Source organism: Sorex fumeus, unplaced genomic scaffold (genome assembly GCF_029834395.1).
Source record: "Sorex fumeus unplaced genomic scaffold, SorFum_2.1 ptg000070l, whole genome shotgun sequence".
Taxonomy (NCBI): domain Eukaryota; kingdom Metazoa; phylum Chordata; class Mammalia; order Eulipotyphla; family Soricidae; genus Sorex; species Sorex fumeus.
The window spans coordinates 8,054,246-8,069,816 of record NW_026606127.1 but is presented as its reverse complement, the minus strand read 5'-3'; the positions used below and the strand labels follow the sequence as shown (position 1 = coordinate 8,069,816).

At 38.7% G+C, this 15,571-nt stretch overlaps 1 pseudogene; it reads right to left on the bottom strand.

Annotated features, from left to right (window-relative positions):
* Nucleotides 1–14,642: 14,642 nt before the first annotated feature.
* LOC130037120 (uncharacterized) lies at nt 14,643–14,736 on the bottom strand (annotated as a pseudogene).
* Between the last annotated feature and the right edge of the window lie 835 nt (nt 14,737–15,571).

Below are 15,571 nucleotides of genomic sequence, written 5' to 3'. Positions count from 1 at the left end.
TTCTTTCAAGAAGCCAGAGAGACATCTTTAGGCAGGAAGAGCAGCTCAGCGGCAGGGTCTCTTGGATGGGTTTGGTGCCATCTTCTTTCAGAAATTGATTTAGTGTTTCGTACCAATCTGAAAATGGCTTGGGATTTAAACTGAAGGTCACATATAGAACTGAGTGTTGAAAGGAGGAAAAGGATAAGCATGATAACCTTTCAGTACCTGTATTGCAAACCATAATGTGCAAAAGGAAAGAATGGGGGAGGGCAGGAGAAAGAGACAGACAGCGAGACAGACAGACACAGAGACAGAGAGAGACAGACAGACAGACAGAGTCAGAGAGAGAAGAAAAGTGTCTGCCATAGAGCACAGAGGCTGGCTGGGGGTGGGTGGCAGGAGGGAAAATGGGGACATTAGAGGTTGGAAATGTACACTATCATGAAGGAATGGGTGTTGGAACACTATGATGGAAACTCAATCACAACTTTGTGGCTGTGTATCTGTGTAATTGTGCATTTAATTTAAAAATTTTAAGGAAAAAAATAAGATTTCAAATGAAAAATTTGAGAGATTTCTGATGAAACAGGCATTCTGGCAGAAACCTCACTGCTTGAACAACAATACTTTCAGAGAGGTCAATTTCAAAATTTCAAAAATTCCCATATTAAAGCAGTCAGAAGCAAAACCCCTGTTGTGTCCCCAGCCATAAGAGTGAGCTGCACACACTCTTTACGATAGCCAGAATCTGGGAATAACCTGAGTGCCCCATAAATGAAGACTGGTTAAAGAAACATTGGTACATTGCCACAATGGAGTACTATGTAGGGGTTAGAAAAGATGAAGTCATGAAATTTACATACAAGTGGTACTACATGGAGAGTATCATGTTAAGCAAAACGAGTCAGAAAGAGAGGGACAGACAGAGCCAGATTGCATTCACCCGGAGAACATAAAATAACACAATAGGAAACCAACTCCAAGAGTGGCCGAGGTTAGTGTCAGGAATTTTTCTTCATAGCTTGGAGACCAACCACAAACGCTAGCAGAAAAGGCAGCTCAGATAGAGAATGGAGCACCAAATAAAGGGTGTTGGGCGGATCCTCCCAGGATTGGAGAGCATGCTGAACATAGAATATAGACCAAACATGATTGTCACTCAATGCCTCTTTTGCAAACCACAACACCTAAGAGGAGAGAGAGAACCAAGGGGAATGGCCTGCCACAGAGTCTGGGTGGGTTGAGGGAATGGGAGATGGGAGGGAGACTGGGGCCCATTGGTGGTTGGAAATGGGCACTGGTGATGGGATGGGTATTTGATCATTGTAACATTGAAACCCAAGCACAAAAATTTGTAAGTCTACAGCTGTACCTCATGGTGTCTCAGTAATAAAAATTTAGAAATTAAAAATAAAAAAATTGGAACTTAATCACTTAATCACTTAACTTTCCTTTAGTCGTCGATTTGCATGAGCAGACGCCAGTAACGTCTCCATTTGTCCCTGTCGCGTGCTAGTGTAGCACAATGGCATCTGTTCGCTCCAGAAACATGAATGGCCCCAAACCAATTGTTCATGATATTGACGAAGAAGTCTGACCATCTGGAAGGTGGGCGGCCACGCGGTCTTTTGACATCCCATGGAATCCAGTCGGTAACAGCTCTAGTCCAGCGGTCCTCTTTAAATCTCATTACGTGACCAGCCCATCTGATTTTCGACACCTTGGCAAATGAGACAGTGTCCCTGATTCTTGATCGTCGATGGATGTCAGAACTCCGGATTCATTCTCTCATTTGAGTGAAACGTGATATTCCAAGCATAGCTCTTTCTATTCTTCTTTGGGAGACCTGAATAGCATTCTCATCCTGTTTGCCTAGGGCCCAGGTCTCTGAGGCATATGTTAATGCAGGAAGAACAGTGGAATCAAAGAGATGTGCCCGGAGCCAGAGGTTCTTCATCCTCTTAGCTATTTCTTCGATGTTCTTGAAGGCGTTCCAAGCCGCTCTCTTCCTCCTGCTCAGCTCGGGTGCCAGATCATTTGTCATGTTGACCTCTCGACCTAGGTACACATAGCTGTTGCATTCGGAGATGGTCGTTCCATTGAGAGCGAATGGGGCGTCAGGAACAAGGCTGTTTCTCATAATCATTGTCTTCGTGAGATTCAGCTGTAGTCCTACCTTTCCACACTCACGGTCAAAGTCGGCCAGCATTTGTGCCGCTTGGCTGATGTTTGGTGTTATTAAAACAATGTCATCAGCAAAGCGGAGGTGGTGTAGTTGCCGACCATCAATCTTCACTCCCATTCTTTCCCATTCCAGTCGTCGCATGATGTTCTTGATGGTGGCACTGAAGAGTTTTGGTGAAATGGTATCACCCTGCCGAACCCCTCTCTTGACATCAATGATCACTTCTTTGTAGAATGTTGAGATCCTGGTAGTGAATCCGCAATACAGCTCATGGAGGATCCTGATGTATTGGGCTTGTATGCCCTGATTGGCTAGGGCTTCAATGACCGCTTCAGTCTCAACAGAATCAAAGGCCTTCTTTAAATCAATGAACGTCAAACAGCGCGGCATATTGAACGCTCGAGAAACCTCAATGAGCTTGGTTATTGTGTGGATATGGTTGATGGTGCTGAATCCTTTGCGGAACCCTGCTTGCTTGCATGGTTGTCCTTCATCTAGTGTTCTGCCAATCCTATTTAGGATGACTTGAGTGAACAACTTGTAGATGACAGACAATAGGCAGATCGGAATAGTTGCCAATGTCATGGATGTCTCCCTTCTTGAACAGTAGTACGGTCCTGCTGGTTTTACATTGGGAAGGAACATTGCATTCAGACAGGTAGCGAGTGAAGAGCCGAGCCAGTGTATTGATGAGTACTGATGGCAGGTTCTTCAGGTGTTCAGGTCTGACCTTGTCTGGGCCGGGTGCTGTTTGTTTCTTTACCAATGAAATGGCGTGTTGGATTTCAGAAGGGAGAACGTTGGGAATGACATATCCATCCTGTGGAATTTGGTATGTCGGCAAGTGGACATGGCTATCGAAGAGATTTGAGTAGAAGTCATAGGTAATCTTCTCCGTTGCCGTTCTGGAGGATGTGATGATCCATCAGGACATCGGAGGGCAGTCATCTTGGTCTTATAGTTGGCGAAGGACAGGCGGGCCTTACGAATACTTTTCCCGGCTTCTGCCGCATCTACCAGTACTTCTGCTCTTCTCTCTTTGAGGTCTTCCTTGATTGCATCTCTGCACTGCTTTGCAAGCTCGGACATTAGCTTGCGGTTGTCTGAGGCATGCGCCAAACCACGCTGACGAATTAGCTCAAGAGTTTTCGAAGATAGGCGATTTTTTGTGGCTATCTCTCTCTTGGCGTTCCTCGCACATTCATGGAGGTGCTGAACCAGTCGATCATATTCCTCGTCATTGTTGTCAACAATGGCATCTTCCCATGTTGTTGCAATAGTACCAAAGAGTTCCCAGTGTGTGGTCATTCTGGGAGTTCTCTTTTTGAACTTTGCAGCCCTTTCTCCCCACTCTGTAAAGTAGAATTTTGCACGAAGGAGACGGTGGTCCGATGCCGTTCGAAATTTTGGGACAACAGCGACATCAGTCAGGCAAAACCGTCGATTGAATATGATGTGGTCTATTTCGTTGTGGAATCGTCCACCGGGAGACTCCCATGTCCATGTTTAGATTCTGCCCTCTGGAACTGTGAGTTACCATGAATGGTCTTGGTCGACATGATGAACTCAGACAGTCTCTCACCCTGTTCGTTCCATTCTAGGCCATGGGTCCCGATGTGAAGTTCTTCAGGTGATCTTCTCGGTCCTATCTTGGCATTAAAATCACCCACAATGATCTTGTAGAAGGTGTGGTCTTCTTTATAGAACTTCTCTAGTTCCATGTAGAACTTCTCGGTTTCTCTTTCATCATAATGAGATGTTGGTGAGTAGACAACGAAGATAGAAACTGCAGGCAGTGAGCCACATCTATTCAAATGTCAAAATCCGATTCGGGTTGCTAGGCATTCGAATGAATCAATGCTCTTGGCCAAGTTTGTGTTGACAAGGACACCGACGCCTCCAACCCCTCTTTTATCGCAAATTCCGAGGAACAATTTTTCTCCAGTGTCGAAAACGGCATGGTGAGATTCGTGCCTTCTTGTCTCGGTCAGACCAATGATGTCGTACTTGATCATTCGCGCTTGTACCATCAGGTCCTTGATGAATGCATCTGATGCTAGAGTACGTGCATTGAAAGTACAGATAATCAATTTTGTCTTCCTCGTTGTGGCAGCCTAGGTCGGCCTTGAGATTTTGTCGGCCTCTCCTTTCTCATCCTTCTCAGTGATGCCATGTCGGTGAAGCCTTCGGGATTAGGTGAATGTACATTATAAAGGGTTAGTGTACATGATAGTCATATGAATACACCTGTGTGAATATATCGCTGGTATCTAGAGAATAGATATATAGAAATTAGATCACATAGCTGAGTGTGATCTCAACTTTTCTACACACTCCCATGCCCCACACACCCAAAGACATGTACTAATCCTTATAGATTCATGACTTTTCCTCCTCCCCTCTCCCAGAGTCTTTTAAAATTACTTTTCAAGTACTAATGTAATGCGCTTTAGAAAATATTGAGTTAAACTTAATTGTTGTCATTTATCTTTTATATAGAGAACCAAGAAAATCTTATTAAAAGTGTATTTTTGTATTCTTTGAAAATGGTAATAAGAACATTATCATTGAGTCCCTTAATATACATTATATAAAGAATTTTCTGAGAAATTCCCTGTACAAATCAATACTCGAAGAAATAAATGACTTCTCTGAATGAGGATGGACTGGGACATTTCAAAGTATCAATCAGTGAATCAAAGCTGAATCATAGCATCCTATAGCTAAAAATGAGCTTGATTTAATCTAGTCAACACCATTACATTTTTTTCTTATACCAGCTGATAGCACTTTTAATTTTTTAGTTTTTCTTTATTTACTTTTATTAGTGAAACACCATGAGGTACAGTTGTAGACTTACATACCTTTGTACTTGGGTTTCAGTTTTACAAGAATCAAGTACCCATCTCTCCACCAGTGCCCATTCTCCACCACCAAGGAACCCAGTGTCCCTCCCACCCCCCATCTCCCCCACTTTGCCCCAACTCAGGGCATTCACTTTTGCTTTTTCTTTGTTTTAGGGTGTTGTGGTTTGCAATGGAGGTCAATACCATTACATTTTCAAAGAAGAACATAGGCCCCTATATGTTCAAGCACTACTACTGTCCTGCGGTTCTTCCCACCATGTACCCTGCTCCAAGACAGCCCTTTGGAAATATGCTGGGAAGGACAACTGGATGTTCCATTCCTCACACTGACCTGGAAATCTCTTGCTGATTCTCAACCACATCAACTATTCATTTGTTGCCTGATATCACCTCCTGTCCTTTATTTTTTTAAAAAAATATTTGATTTGTTTCTGGAATATAAAGAAAAAAATTAAATTGACCAATAAACAAAAGCAAAATCAAACCTTTGCACTCTTACATCAAAATCGTCCTTATAGGAGGGGAAGTAAATGACTGAAATGGGTAGGGGAGTGTTGTTAGTTAGTTGTGGACAGTAGCTGGATATTTGACAGTGCATGGAGATCAGGAACTCTGTACTTGAAGGGAATACAGTTTGTAAACTTGTCATCACAATTATATGTCCATATGAAATTTATCTACATATGCTTTGTGCCTTCCTTGCATGTATGTGTTGTGCATTCCTATATCATGGCCTCAGAAATGCATCTGAGGGGATTCAGAAAATTAGTTGAGCCCCAAGTATGGGGTGAGAAGTAGTAAATAATTGGAGGAGGAAGAAATATGAGTTGGAGCTTAAGAGCCGTGTAAGAGGAATATATAGATATGTATGTGTGTGTAAATACACATATATATGTATAAATATATATATGGGCTGGAGCCATAGCACAGTGGGTAAGACGTTTGCCTTACACGTGGCCAACCTGGGTTTGGTTGCTCTCCTCCTCTCAGAGAGCCCGGCAAGCTACTGAGAGTAACCCTCCCTCATGGCAAAGCCTGGCAAGCTACCTGTGAAGTATTCGACATGCCAAGAACAGTAACAACAAGTCTCACCATAGGGACGTTTCTGGTGCCTGCTCGAGCAAATCAGTGAAAAATGGGAGGACAGTGCTACTGTGCTATGGTTAATTCAAACGTTGTTTATGTAAAATATGAAAGAATTAAATAAATATGCTATAAAGCTGACTACACCTATTATATTAATATAACTTAAAATAGTGTTTAGAAATGAAGTTGAAGAATTTTAAGGCTATAGAAAGATATTGACAATATATCAAGAAACACATGGATTTTTGAGGAGCAAGAACACGGAGCTGTTGTCCTTTTTTAAGGTTATTATTTTTGGCATTTATAGAATATGCTTTCCCTGAGTTTTTGTTAATAGCTTCCGTTTTTTAGAAAGCATCATAATAAATTATATTTTTTAAAAAAATAAAAAAAGTTCTGTTAGTGAGTGAATTCTGTATGTTTGGAACCTGGGAAGTATTTTCCTATGTAAGCTACATTAAACATGATATTTATAACAGAAATACCATCTGCAGTACTATTCACAATAGTCAGAAGAAACTATGTTATACCTACACAATTGAATACTACGCAGTTGGCAGGAAACTGACATCATGAAATTTGCTTATAAATGGATGTACAGGGAAGAATATCATGTTCAATAAAATCAGTCAGAAGGAAAGGGGTATACTGATTGGACTACCCCATTTTTTGGATATAAAAAAACCAGAATATGAGACTAATACCCAAGGATAGCAGAAACACAGGCCAAGAGAATTGGTCAATGGTTGGACGCTTGCCACAAGTGCTGAAGGCAAGCATTTGGAATAAAGAAGGGACCGCTATGACAATGATAGTTGGAAGTGATTACTCTGGGTGAGAACTGAGTCCTGAAAGTAGGTAAAGGAATAAACGTGAGAACCTCTCCCTCTCTCTATTACAATCCATAATAGCCAAAGGATGTGTGAGTGTGTGTGTGTGAGAGAAAGAGAGAGAGAGAGAGAGAGAGAGAGAGAGAGAGAGAGAGAGAGAGAGAGAGAGAGAGGTGCCTGCAATAGTGTAGAGACAGAAGGCTGTCAGGTGGGGTTTTGGGTTGGGACAGGGAGTCTTGGGAGAGAAACTGGGGACATTAGCAATGGAACTGTATACTAGTGGAGGTTAGGTGTTAAAATATCCTATGATTGAAACTGAATCATGAAAAGGTTTGTAATATGTGTCTCCTGCAGATTCAATACAAAAACATGATATTTAGATTCTACTACCATGACTAACCTATGAATTTGCTGAAAATTATTTTTATCACCTTGGCTGGGCTCATTGCATGGATGTCTGTGTGGTAAAACTTTTTCATTTTATGCGGACTGAAGAGACAAAAATCATAGGGTTGGGACTTCTGGTGGAAGGAGAGAAGAGCACAAAACACCCTGTTGACCACACCTCAGCAGGGTAACCTAACTTGCCTAATGACAGACCTCCTTCACTGATTTCTTCTTTTGTAATGTGGAAAAATTAAAAGACTTTGCAGGCTGACAAGGGGTTGTCTCCTCCAGTTCTCACTATTTTCCTTTCGATCAGAATTGTTTAAAGATTATTTGAAAAATTTGGAGCTTAATGATTTGTTCTCATATATTTCCCCTACATGGTGTCAGTGGGCATTGATCCAGGAAGGCCAGCATGAAAAAGTTGAGGTGTTTGTCTTAACCACCAATGCCAAGACTACTGTAAGTATGGAATCCAAAGTACAATAGTAAAAATTCAAAATGTGTTTGTCAAGGAAATCGGTGGGAATGCAGGGAGAAATGGGTAATTTTTTGGTGGAGGGATGCAGACACTGGTTGTGTGATTAGAATTGAAATATTGTATGACAAATCTCCAATATAAATGACTTTGAAAATCAAAATTGCCTAAATTTTAAAAAAAAAGGAGAAGTCAACTTATGTCTATATTTCAAGAAGGCTTGTCTTGGCAAATTTTGGCAGGGAGACCATAGTTGGTAGAGAGAGGGAGAAAGAAAGGAACAGTTGACAGTTGGGAAGAGAAGCCTGGATATCATGGAAGAGATGAAAGCTGATCTCAGAAGATTTGGAGCCATCAGAGTTTAGAGAGTTAAATGGTGAGAACATTGCAGTTTAGATACTTAAATAGTGAGATTGGTTTCATTCATCAGCACTGTATACATAGAAAGAGTTCAAAGACCTCACAGATATTCAGGCTATAATAACTAACAAGGGAAGAGTTTTTTTGCCTGAAGCACTATGTAAGGATAATATATTGCCAGGAAGAATGATAAGAAGTTGTTTCTCTTTTTCACAGATTAATATATTAGAGATGAAAACTTTTATACAAAGGAATCTATGATCTTGTCCTGTTGCTCTGTTTTCTTGTCATCATTCCATTCTCCCCCATGACCCTACCTAATCAGGGCTCTCGACATTTCTCAGCAGTGTCACCACATAACCTCAGAGCATGTGTTAACTGCAGGTAGCTCACAGCTCTCATGTTTGACACCATCCAAGCCAGAGCCATCCTTCTGAAACCAAGGATATTTGCTGAAGGCCCGTTCTTCCTTGAAGTGGCAGTCATGGTTTACCTCTTCTTAATCATATTCTTTACAAATTTAGATGTATATCACTATACTAGTGACAGGGATTTTCCAAACTATGGAAAGCATAAACATTTCCATTTCCCCCACGAATTTTGGGCTAGTTATTTTCTATCCACTGCTAATAATTTGTGATAATGAGGAAACAGAACTGAAGTAAAAACAGGGACATTTGTCAATTTGATCCCATGACTAATCATTCTTAGTATAAGTATATATTTCTAGAAAAAAAATGCAGAAGAAAATGAGTTGGTTGCTAGCAAAGAATGCCAAACCTCTGACAAGAAATCCTTTGAAAATAAAAATTCTGACTATGGACTGAACATAATTACAATTTAATGCCTCTTTTGCAGACTACAACACCCAAAAGGAGAGAGAGAACAAAAGGGAATGCCCTGCCACAGAGTCAGAGTGGGATGGGGGGGATTGGTGTGGGAGGGATACTGGAATACATGGTGGTGGAAAATGGGCACTGGCGGAAGAATGGGCATGTGATCATTGTATAATCAAAACCCAAGCACAAAAATTTGTAAATGTACAACTGTACATCATGGTGTTTCAGTAATAAAAATTTTAAAAAAATAAAATAAAATAAAAATTGTTTCATCTGCCAGAGTTCAGCAGATGGGAACCTGAGTGAAGGCAAAAGATTAAATTGGTTGACTTTTATTTTTCCTTGAGTATAGTAATTTGATTTTGGAGTCAATTTATATGAGAGTTCATCAAGATACAGAAATTTTTAGCGCTTCTCTTGTTTAAAAGTATAGTGATACACCATATCTCTATCTCACATTCTTTTTATTTCTGATAGTTTGACACAAAAGATACGTCATAATCATAGATAAATGTAAATTATTTAAATACTTTTTTGATTGTTTAAAATTACCTTATAGAATTACATTATAGAATTTCATAAATTTTAGGATTATGCAGAATCAACTTGCATGTATCATATTACACTCACTACTGAAAGGCCTACTCTGTCATTCACCATTGTTCAGTTTTTCCACTTTGATTAAACTTTTCGATCTGGTAACTAAATAGTCTCATAGTTCTAAAGTTTGTTTTTATTGCTTTGAAAAGATCAAAATTATGTAATTTTCAACATTGGATGAAACTAGAGGATATCATGCATGTAAAGTTAGCCTTAAGGAAAGGAACAGATACAGAGAGATTTTTCTCATATGTGGGATGTAAAGACACACAGCAAGGTAGCAACAAAAGTTCAAGAGCAATGTAAGGGGAGAACTGATCCACACAATTGGGTCAGGGGATTAGGAGGGAGGGATTCTGGGGGATTGGGTGAGAGGGAGGGTTTGTTCTTTGAGAGAATGCGGAGTGTCATGTTGGAATTATGTGTATGAGAAACCATTGTTAATTGAATTATATATCATAAAATATAAATAATGTTTAGAGGTTTGTCTGTCTCATTTTATTTTTTTAATTTGTTTTCTCCATATTCCACATATGCCTGAATTTGTAGGATGCCTATCTTTCTCTGCCTGGTTTTTGTCAATAAACATAATTTCCTCATGTTATACATTTTATATACAAATAATAAGAAGATTTCACTTCATACAACTGAGTAGTATTCCATTGCTTTACCACCTTTCATTTTCAAAATTTGTGGTTTAAAAGATACAAATATTGGTTTTAAGAATGCTCTGGGGTTTTAAAATTTTAGTTTAGTGAAACAAAATATATTTTATTGAAAAACGCTTAGAAACTTGTGAAACATTTGTAGGGTGGAATGGAATATATGTTCAAGCGAGAACAGTCATTTAACAAAACAAGCAAAGAGAGACATAGAGAAAGGAAGCACGGTATTTCTTCAAGGGAGAACACAAGTTTGAGGAACAAGCCCACTCTGGTAGTTTAGGAATAAGAACTTGGATTGGTATGAACTTAACTTGTGCACTTTAGGGGAGAACCTGAGTGAAACTATTATAAGTATGTTCAGGATCATTATACACTGGAGTCTGCACTTGGACTGAGGAGGGTAGAGATTTATTTGGGGAGACCGGACTATAGAGAACAGTAATATTATAACATTAATGATAGTATCTTACCGTGGGATTCCAAAAAATCTGTAACAGTGGCGTCAGAAATGATAACATTCTTAGGTATTTGGGTTTCCTGTGGAAACAACGGGAAAGCTGAGTTTATGCTCTGGATGCCTCCAACTGAAACAAGGTCAACAAGTCATGAATGAAAAATTTCAAGTTAAATGGATCAAGGATTCTGATCCCAGTGGAAGGCTAGCTTTCGGGTGGACAATTTCTACTGATGGCCTGATGTAGGTTCTAATCCTGGGATACGTAACAGAAAGGAGGTAGTGACAGGTATCCTCAGAAGTGAAGCCTCTGAGACAGAATTCATTCATGCCAACTTATGGGTTATCAATGTTTGCTCATGGGTGCTACCATTATAACATGCCATTCAATGGTTCTGTGGTTTCAATTTACTGTGTCAATGTAAAGATGAAGTTTCCAAATGGAAGGTAAAAATCTGAGGCACTCAAGATGATGAATTATGGGGAGGGGGGGAGCTGGAGCTATAGTACAGCAGGTAGGGCATTTGCCTTGCACACGGCATACCCAGGTTAGATTCCCAGCATCCTGTATGGTCCCCCCAAGCACTGTGAGGAGTAATTCCTGAGTGCAGAGCCAGGAGTAACCACTGTGCATCGCCACGTGTGACCCAAAAACGCAAAGAATGATGATCTGGGATTGATCCTTAGCATTGCAAACGGCATTATTTTTTAATTTTTAATTTTTTTCTTTCTTTCTTGCTTGCTTGCTTCCTTGCTTGCTTTTTTGTTTTTTGGGTCGCACCTGGGTATGTATAGGGATTATTTTTTATTTTTAAAAAAACTTATAAGTTTACCTTTTTACCTGTGGTTTAAAAGTAAATCTAAAATATTTTAGAATAAATATATGTGAAGAAGAATAAAATTCACGGGAACTATTTAGTGTTCTTAATGATACAGGAGTCAGAATTTTGAGCTTAATTGTATGGGTATTGCATAAATAATTTTCCCCATTATGTGGACTGTCTTTCGATCATGGTCACCATTTTTTCTGAGTTGCAGAAACTTCTTACTTTAATGTAGTCTCATTTGTTTATCTTCACTTCCTCTTCCTTGGTCAGTGGTGTTTCATTCTAGAAGTTTCCCTTAGCTTTAATGTCATGAAGGGATCTTCCCACATTTTTCTCCATATATCTTAAGAATTCAAGTATGATAGTGAGGTCTTTAATACATTTTATTCTGAGTTTGTGCCTGGCACTATAAAGAGGTCTGAGTTCATTTTTTTTGCATATTGCTGTCCAGTTTTCCCAGCACCAGTTGCTGAAGAGACTTCCTAGCTCAACTTCATATTTCTTGAGCCTTTAAGAAAGATTAGGTAATAATAATCTGAGGGCCAGCGTCAGGATAGTTGACTATATTCCATTGATCTTAGGCCTGTCTTTATCTGAATATCATGATATTTTGATTACTAAAACTTTGTAGTAGTGTTTGTAGTTGGGGAAGGTGTTCCCTTCTTCTTTTTACCAAAGATTGCTTTAGCTCTTTATGGGAGTTTATGGTTTTGTATGAGTTTCAAGAGTGTTTAAACTATTTATTTGAAAAATGTTATGGGTATCCTTATAGAAAGTGCATTAAATCTTTATAGAGCTTTGGGGTGTATTGCCATTTTGACAGTGTTAAACCTCTCAATCCATGAGCATGAGATGAGATTCCATTTCCTCATAATACTCTCTTATTTCGTGAAGTAGTGTTTTGTAGGTTTTTTTTTTTTTTTGGTATAGTTCCTTAACCTTTTTAGTTGATTCTATTATACTCTATTTTCTGAGGTATTATTGTGAATGGGATTGTTTTTCTCTATCTCTTTTTTCTCTTTCATTATTAATATATGGGAAAGCCATGGAGTACCAGATATTGATTTTGTAATATGCTACTTTTCTAAACAAATCTGTTGTTCCCAGGAGCTTTTTTATAGATTCTTTGGGATTTTATAAGTATAGTATCATGTCATCTCCAAATAGTAAAAGCTTGAGTTCTTCCTTTTTTATATGGATGCCCTTGATATCTTTTTTTTTTTTACCGAAATCATATGGCAAGTACTTTAAGTACTATGTTGAATAGGAGTGGTGAGAGTGGGTAACTTGTTTTGTGCCTGATTGTATTCTAGGATTCTATTTCATTGATTTCTGCTCCAAGACTTTGGATTTTCCCCCTTGAGAATAATGCTTGCTGTGGGTTTGTGGTAATTTGCTTTGATTAGATTGAGGAAAGTACTTTCAACTCCAATTTTGTTGAGAGTTTTTCATCATGAATGGGTGCTGGATCTTATCAAATGCTTTATCTACATCTATTGATATAATCATATGACTTTTATCTTTATTTTATTGAGATGGTGTATTCTGTTGATTGACTAGAGAATGTTAAGCAATCCTTGCATCCCCAAGATAAACCTACTTGGTCATAGTGTGTGATCTTTTGTTGAGTTTCTGGATTCTCTTTGCTGGTATTTTCTTGAAAATCTTTGTATCTGTATTCATCAAGGAAATAGGTCTGTAATTTTCTCTTTTTGTGGTATCTCTATCGATTTGAGTATTAGGGTGATCTTTGCCTCATAAAAACTATTTGGGAGTATTTCTGTTTCTTCAATTTCCTGGAAAATCTTAAAAATGTTGGAAGCAGTTTCTCTTTAAAGGTTTGAAGTAGTTCAATATTGAATCCATCTGGGCCATGGATTCTGTTTGCAGGTGTACTTTTGACCATCATTTCAATTTCCTTGTTAGTGATAGGTTCAAGTATTCCAAATCTTCTTGGTTCAGCCTTGGGAGGCAATTGGAATCCAATAATTTATCAAATTTTTTCAAGATTCTCTCATTTCGTGCTGCAAAGATTCTCAAAATAATCTCTGATGATCCTATGGATTTCTGTACTTTCTATTAGGATACTCCCCTTTGCATTTCTGATTCGATTTATTAGAATTCTTTCTCTTTGTTTCATTGAGAGGCTTCTCATGGTTTATTGATCTTATTTATTTTCTCAAAGAACCAGCTTTTGCTTTTATTGGTCTTTTGGATTGTATTTTGGGATTCTAGCTCATTGATGTCTGGTACAAGTTTTATTATTTCCTTCCTCCAGCCTAGTTTGGACTACTTTTCTTGGTCCTTTTCCAAAATCTTGAGCTCTAATTTATTCATGTAGGCCCTTTCTTTCTTCCTGATGAATTCTGGCAGATCTATAATCTTTCCTCTTAACACTGCTTTTGCTGTGTCCCACAAGTTCTGGTAGCTCGTGTCCTCATTCTCATTTGTTTCTGGAAACATTTTATTTCCTCTTTGATTTCTTTTCTAAGCCAATGGTTGTTCATTACTTCCCTTAAAGAAAAGATTTCCTTGCTGAGATTCAGTCTGTTTGATCTATGGAGAAGTGACAAAGAAGTGTTGAAATCTCCTTCTAGTATTGTGTTGCTATCAATGTTTTTCTATAAGTCAATTAGAAGTTGTTTTTAAGTATTTTGCTGGTCTGTCATTAGGATCATATACATTGAGGAGGGTGAGTTCTTTCTGATGTACATATCCCATGATCATTAAGAAATGACCTTCACTGTCTCTGATAACCTTTAGCCTGAAGTCCATGTGGTCTGATACTAGTATGGCCACTCCAGCTTTGTGGAGGTCATATTTTCTTGAAAGCTTATTTCCCACTCTTTTACTTTTAGCCCATGGGTGCTTTGATTGTTCAGACGTGTTTCTTACAGGCAGCAGATCGTTGGTTTCAGTTTTCTAATTCATCTTCCTATTCTGTGCCTCTGAATTGGCACATTTAGTCTATTGACATTGAGAGAGATTGTTGTGATGGGGACTTTTGCTCTCTTTATGTAGAATTTTTGTACTTGTGGGGATTGTCTTAGCTTAAAGTAGACCTGTTCATTCTTCTTGCAACAAAAATATGGAATGCTTTACAAGTTTGCATATCATCTCTGTGCAAGGACCATGCTCATCATTTTATCATTTCAATTTTAGTAAATGTGTTAAACTTAGTAGGAGTTAATTTTTCCATATTTTCTCTTCTTATTACTTTGAGTGTTGTCCTTCCTCACTCCTATGGCAGACAATGATTCCTAATCAAGGAATGTATTTCAAAGCAGCATGCATAAATAGATTTAGAAATTTAATGTCCCAGAATGAAAAATATGGTTTTTACCATATTATCTTTTACCATACCCTAGGCATCAGTTTTACAAAATAATTCTTTTGGAAGATGGTATATGAGGTTGTTTAATGTCGTTCCCTGAAACCTTAATTAAGACCATTAAACTAGAGCCTTTTGCTGTTCTCACCTCAGTCCCCTATACATCTCCAGGAAAAGGTGGATGGTGTTGTCTGCACTTTGACCACCTTGAATGTATGTAGGATTTTTCTCCTGAAGAATGAGGTGAGAAGCATATTGATGATTTCATTCCACCTTATTACAAGTTCAACTTGAACGGAAGGTGAGAATCATGTGGCTCCTATAAAGGACAGAACAAAGGGTCTCAGTGAAGTTTAACGGCCAACTCACATTAACAACATAGATGACTCATAGTAACCTGTGTGCATCTTTGTGTATAGTGAGTTTCATATCTACTGATAGTGATTCTCAGTAATGACACATGGTCAAAACGGATCTGTAATTAAAAATCTAGTTCTCTGAGCAGAGTGGGGTCTCTGACGTGATTGAACAAGTGTGTAGTAATTTATTACTAAGCACATAAGTATTTTCAATGATGTGTACTTTTCGATCTAAAATTAATTCCAAATATGTCTAAAACAACAATCTCCTGACCTCGCACCTGGCTTTCCTCACTGGGGCCCCTTGGAGGTGGCGTGGTG